General features: G+C 39.2%; 12 non-coding genes across 12 annotated transcripts in view; all 12 read right to left on the reverse strand.

The window, feature by feature from the left end:
• Positions 1-122: 122 nt before the first annotated feature.
• Positions 123-241, reverse strand: LOC143754687 (5S ribosomal RNA). The gene has a single exon (XR_013208462.1). It is a non-coding gene; the product is annotated as a 5S ribosomal RNA (ribosomal RNA).
• A 274-nt stretch (positions 242-515) lies between these two features.
• On the reverse strand, positions 516-634 carry LOC143754689 (5S ribosomal RNA). Its single transcript, XR_013208464.1, has one exon. It is a non-coding gene; the product is annotated as a 5S ribosomal RNA (ribosomal RNA).
• Positions 635-917: 283 nt separating this feature from the next.
• Positions 918-1,036, reverse strand: LOC143754690 (5S ribosomal RNA). The gene has a single exon (XR_013208465.1). It is a non-coding gene; the product is annotated as a 5S ribosomal RNA (ribosomal RNA).
• A 276-nt stretch (positions 1,037-1,312) lies between these two features.
• LOC143754692 (5S ribosomal RNA) lies at positions 1,313-1,431 on the reverse strand. Its single transcript, XR_013208466.1, has one exon. It is a non-coding gene; the product is annotated as a 5S ribosomal RNA (ribosomal RNA).
• A 698-nt stretch (positions 1,432-2,129) lies between these two features.
• On the reverse strand, positions 2,130-2,248 carry LOC143754693 (5S ribosomal RNA). Its single transcript, XR_013208467.1, has one exon. It is a non-coding gene; the product is annotated as a 5S ribosomal RNA (ribosomal RNA).
• A 282-nt stretch (positions 2,249-2,530) lies between these two features.
• Positions 2,531-2,649, reverse strand: LOC143754694 (5S ribosomal RNA). The gene has a single exon (XR_013208468.1). It is a non-coding gene; the product is annotated as a 5S ribosomal RNA (ribosomal RNA).
• A 273-nt stretch (positions 2,650-2,922) lies between these two features.
• On the reverse strand, positions 2,923-3,041 carry LOC143754695 (5S ribosomal RNA). Its single transcript, XR_013208469.1, has one exon. It is a non-coding gene; the product is annotated as a 5S ribosomal RNA (ribosomal RNA).
• Positions 3,042-3,324: 283 nt separating this feature from the next.
• On the reverse strand, positions 3,325-3,443 carry LOC143754696 (5S ribosomal RNA). Its single transcript, XR_013208471.1, has one exon. It is a non-coding gene; the product is annotated as a 5S ribosomal RNA (ribosomal RNA).
• A 276-nt stretch (positions 3,444-3,719) lies between these two features.
• LOC143754697 (5S ribosomal RNA) lies at positions 3,720-3,838 on the reverse strand. The gene has a single exon (XR_013208472.1). It is a non-coding gene; the product is annotated as a 5S ribosomal RNA (ribosomal RNA).
• Positions 3,839-4,120: 282 nt separating this feature from the next.
• LOC143754698 (5S ribosomal RNA) lies at positions 4,121-4,239 on the reverse strand. Its single transcript, XR_013208473.1, has one exon. It is a non-coding gene; the product is annotated as a 5S ribosomal RNA (ribosomal RNA).
• Positions 4,240-4,515: 276 nt separating this feature from the next.
• Positions 4,516-4,634, reverse strand: LOC143754699 (5S ribosomal RNA). Its single transcript, XR_013208474.1, has one exon. It is a non-coding gene; the product is annotated as a 5S ribosomal RNA (ribosomal RNA).
• A 274-nt stretch (positions 4,635-4,908) lies between these two features.
• LOC143754701 (5S ribosomal RNA) overlaps positions 4,909-5,000 on the reverse strand; it is a 119-nt gene continuing 27 nt past the window's right edge. Inside the window, exon 1 of the ribosomal RNA XR_013208476.1 lies at positions 4,909-5,000. This exon is cut by the window's right edge and continues 27 nt beyond it. This is a non-coding gene — a ribosomal RNA (5S ribosomal RNA).

Genomic DNA, 5,000 nt, shown 5'->3' on the forward strand with positions numbered 1-5,000 from the left:
TTTTTTAAAGTAAGAAGAACTTTTGAAAAAACTCAAACTCTTTCATGCTCTCTGAAGAATCTCAGAGACTTTTAAAGGCTTTCTGAAGAAGCTCAGGGACTCTTTTTTTTTTAAATCAAAAAAGCTTACAGCACCTGGTATTCCCAGGCGGTCTCCCATCCAAGTACTAACCAGGCCCGACCCTGCTTAGCTTCCGAGATCAGACGAGATCGGGCGTGACCAAGGTGGTATGGCCGTAAGCGAAAACTGCTGCCAAAATTGGGCAATTTAAAAGGTTAGACCATTAATGAAGAAAACTAAGAAGAACTTTTGAAAAAACTCAAACTCTTTCATGCTCTCTGAAGAATCTCAGAGACTTTTAAAGGCTTTCTGAAGAAGCTCAGTGAGTCTTTTTTTTAAAGTAAGAAGAACTTTTGAAAAAACTCAAACTCTTTCATGCTCTCTGAAGAATCTCAGAGACTTTTAAAGGCTTTCTGAAGAAGCTCAGGGACTCTTTTTTTTTTTTAAATCAAAAAAGCTTACAGCACCTGGTATTCCCAGGCGGTCTCCCATCCAAGTACTAACCAGGCCCGACCCTGCTTAGCTTCCGAGATCAGACGAGATCGGGCGTGACCAAGGTGGTATGGCCGTAAGCGAAAACTGCTGCCAAAATTGGGCAATTTAAAAGGTTAGACCATTAATGAAGAAAACTAAGAAGAACTTTTGAAAAAACTCAAACTCTTTCATGCTCTCTGAAGAATCTCAGAGACTTTTAAAGGCTTTCTGAAGAAGCTCAGTGAGTCTTTTTTTTAAAGTAAGAAGAACTTTTGAAAAAACTCAAACTCTTTCATGCTCTCTGAAGAATCTCAGAGACTTTTAAAGGCTTTCTGAAGAAGCTCAGGGACTCTTTTTTTTTTTTTTTTTTTTTAAATCAAAAAAGCTTACAGCACCTGGTATTCCCAGGCGGTCTCCCATCCAAGTACTAACCAGGCCCGACCCTGCTTAGCTTCCGAGATCAGACGAGATCGGGCGTGACCAAGGTGGTATGGCCGTAAGCGAAAACTGCTGCCAAAATTGGGCAATTTAAAAGGTTAGACCATTAATGAAGAAAACTAAGAAGAACTTTTGAAAAAACTCAAACTCTTTCATACTCTCTGTAGAATCTCAGAGACTTTTAAAGGCTTTCTGCAGAAGCTCAGTGAGTCTTTTTTTTTAAACTAAGAGGAACTTTTGAAAAAACTCAAACTCTTTCATGCTCTCTGAAGAATCTCAGAGACTTTTAAAGGCTTTCTGAAGAAGCTCAGGGACTCTTTTTTTTTTTTTAAATCAAAAAAGCTTACAGCACCTGGTATTCCCAGGCGGTCTCCCATCCAAGTACTAACCAGGCCCGACCCTGCTTAGCTTCCGAGATCAGACGAGATCGGGCGTGACCAAGGTGGTATGGCCGTAAGCGAAAACTGCTGCCAAAATTGGGCAATTTAAAAGGTTAGACCATTAATGAAGAAAACTAAGAAGAACTTTTGAAAAAACTCAAACTCTTTCATGCTCTCTGAAGAATCTCAGAGACTTTTAAAGGCTTTCTGAAGAAGCTCAGTGAGTCTTTTTTTTTAAACTAAGAAGAACTTTTGAAAAAACTCAAACTCTTTCATGCTCTCTGAAGAATCTCAGAGACTTTTAAAGGCTTTCTGCAGAAGCTCAGTGAGTCTTTTTTTTAAACTAAGAAGAACTTTTGAAAAAACTCAAACTCTTTCATGCTCTCTGAAGAATCTCAGAGACTTTTAACGGCTTTCTGAAGAAGCTCAGTGAGTCTTTTTTTTAAAGTAAGAAGAACTTTTGAAAAAACTCAAACTCTTTCATGCTCTCTGAAGAATCTCAGAGACTTTTAAAGGCTTTCTGCAGAAGCTCAGTGAGTCTTTTTTTTAAACTAAGAAGAACTTTTGAAAAAACTCAAACTCTTTCATGCTCTCTGAAGAATCTCAGAGACTTTTAAAGGCTTTCTGAAGAAGCTCAGTGAGTCTTTTTTTTAAAGTAAGAAGAACTTTTGAAAAAACTCAAACTCTTTCATGCTCTCTGAAGAATCTCAGAGACTTTTAAAGGCTTTCTGAAGAAGCTCAGGGACTCTTTTTTTTTTTTTTTTTTTAAATCAAAAAAGCTTACAGCACCTGGTATTCCCAGGCGGTCTCCCATCCAAGTACTAACCAGGCCCGACCCTGCTTAGCTTCCGAGATCAGACGAGATCGGGCGTGACCAAGGTGGTATGGCCGTAAGCGAAAACTGCTGCCAAAATTGGGCAATTTAAAAGGTTAGACCATTAATGAAGAAAACTAAGAAGAACTTTTGAAAAAACTCAAACTCTTTCATGCTCTCTGAAGAATCTCAGAGACTTTTAAAGGCTTTCTGAAGAAGCTCAGTGAGTCTTTTTTTTAAAGTAAGAAGAACTTTTGAAAAAACTCAAACTCTTTCATGCTCTCTGAAGAATCTCAGAGACTTTTAAAGGCTTTCTGAAGAAGCTCAGGGACTCTTTTTTTTTTTTTTTTTTTTAAATCAAAAAAGCTTACAGCACCTGGTATTCCCAGGCGGTCTCCCATCCAAGTACTAACCAGGCCCGACCCTGCTTAGCTTCCGAGATCAGACGAGATCGGGCGTGACCAAGGTGGTATGGCCGTAAGCGAAAACTGCTGCCAAAATTGGGCAATTTAAAAGGTTAGACCATTAATGAAGAAAACTAAGAAGAACTTTTGAAAAAACTCAAACTCTTTCATGCTCTCTGAAGAATCTCAGAGACTTTTAAAGGCTTTCTGAAGAAGCTCAGTGAGTCTTTTTTTTAAAGTAAGAAGAACTTTTGAAAAAACTCAAACTCTTTCATGCTCTCTGAAGAATCTCAGAGACTTTTAAAGGCTTTCTGAAGAAGCTCAGGGACTCTTTTTTTTTTTAAATCAAAAAAGCTTACAGCACCTGGTATTCCCAGGCGGTCTCCCATCCAAGTACTAACCAGGCCCGACCCTGCTTAGCTTCCGAGATCAGACGAGATCGGGCGTGACCAAGGTGGTATGGCCGTAAGCGAAAACTGCTGCCAAAATTGGGCAATTTAAAAGGTTAGACCATTAATGAAGAAAACTAAGAAGAACTTTTGAAAAAACTCAAACTCTTTCATGCTCTCTGAAGAATCTCAGAGACTTTTAAAGGCTTTCTGAAGAAGCTCAGTGAGTCTTTTTTTTAAAGTAAGAAGAACTTTTGAAAAAACTCAAACTCTTTCATGCTCTCTGAAGAATCTCAGAGACTTTTAAAGGCTTTCTGAAGAAGCTCAGGGACTCTTTTTTTTTTTTTTTTTTTTTAAATCAAAAAAGCTTACAGCACCTGGTATTCCCAGGCGGTCTCCCATCCAAGTACTAACCAGGCCCGACCCTGCTTAGCTTCCGAGATCAGACGAGATCGGGCGTGACCAAGGTGGTATGGCCGTAAGCGAAAACTGCTGCCAAAATTGGGCAATTTAAAAGGTTAGACCATTAATGAAGAAAACTAAGAAGAACTTTTGAAAAAACTCAAACTCTTTCATACTCTCTGTAGAATCTCAGAGACTTTTAAAGGCTTTCTGCAGAAGCTCAGTGAGTCTTTTTTTTTAAACTAAGAGGAACTTTTGAAAAAACTCAAACTCTTTCATGCTCTCTGAAGAATCTCAGAGACTTTTAAAGGCTTTCTGAAGAAGCTCAGGGACTCTTTTTTTTTTTTTAAATCAAAAAAGCTTACAGCACCTGGTATTCCCAGGCGGTCTCCCATCCAAGTACTAACCAGGCCCGACCCTGCTTAGCTTCCGAGATCAGACGAGATCGGGCGTGACCAAGGTGGTATGGCCGTAAGCGAAAACTGCTGCCAAAATTGGGCAATTTAAAAGGTTAGACCATTAATGAAGAAAACTAAGAAGAACTTTTGAAAAAACTCAAACTCTTTCATGCTCTCTGAAGAATCTCAGAGACTTTTAAAGGCTTTCTGAAGAAGCTCAGTGAGTCTTTTTTTTAAAGTAAGAAGAACTTTTGAAAAAACTCAAACTCTTTCATGCTCTCTGAAGAATCTCAGAGACTTTTAAAGGCTTTCTGAAGAAGCTCAGGGACTCTTTTTTTTTTTTTTTTTTTTAAATCAAAAAAGCTTACAGCACCTGGTATTCCCAGGCGGTCTCCCATCCAAGTACTAACCAGGCCCGACCCTGCTTAGCTTCCGAGATCAGACGAGATCGGGCGTGACCAAGGTGGTATGGCCGTAAGCGAAAACTGCTGCCAAAATTGGGCAATTTAAAAGGTTAGACCATTAATGAAGAAAACTAAGAAGAACTTTTGAAAAAACTCAAACTCTTTCATACTCTCTGTAGAATCTCAGAGACTTTTAAAGGCTTTCTGCAGAAGCTCAGTGAGTCTTTTTTTTTAAACTAAGAGGAACTTTTGAAAAAACTCAAACTCTTTCATGCTCTCTGAAGAATCTCAGAGACTTTTAAAGGCTTTCTGAAGAAGCTCAGGGACTCTTTTTTTTTTTTTAAATCAAAAAAGCTTACAGCACCTGGTATTCCCAGGCGGTCTCCCATCCAAGTACTAACCAGGCCCGACCCTGCTTAGCTTCCGAGATCAGACGAGATCGGGCGTGACCAAGGTGGTATGGCCGTAAGCGAAAACTGCTGCCAAAATTGGGCAATTTAAAAGGTTAGACCATTAATGAAGAAAACTAAGAAGAACTTTTGAAAAAACTCAAACTCTTTCATGCTCTCTGAAGAATCTCAGAGACTTTTAAAGGCTTTCTGAAGAAGCTCAGTGAGTCTTTTTTTTAAAGTAAGAAGAACTTTTGAAAAAACTCAAACTCTTTCATGCTCTCTGAAGAATCTCAGAGACTTTTAAAGGCTTTCTGAAGAAGCTCAGGGACTCTTTTTTTTTTTTAAATCAAAAAAGCTTACAGCACCTGGTATTCCCAGGCGGTCTCCCATCCAAGTACTAACCAGGCCCGACCCTGCTTAGCTTCCGAGATCAGACGAGATCGGG

Source organism: Siphateles boraxobius, unplaced genomic scaffold, assembly GCF_051911475.1.
Source record: "Siphateles boraxobius isolate OS27281-9 unplaced genomic scaffold, OSU_SipBor_1 296, whole genome shotgun sequence".
Lineage (NCBI taxonomy): Eukaryota > Metazoa > Chordata > Actinopteri > Cypriniformes > Leuciscidae > Siphateles > Siphateles boraxobius.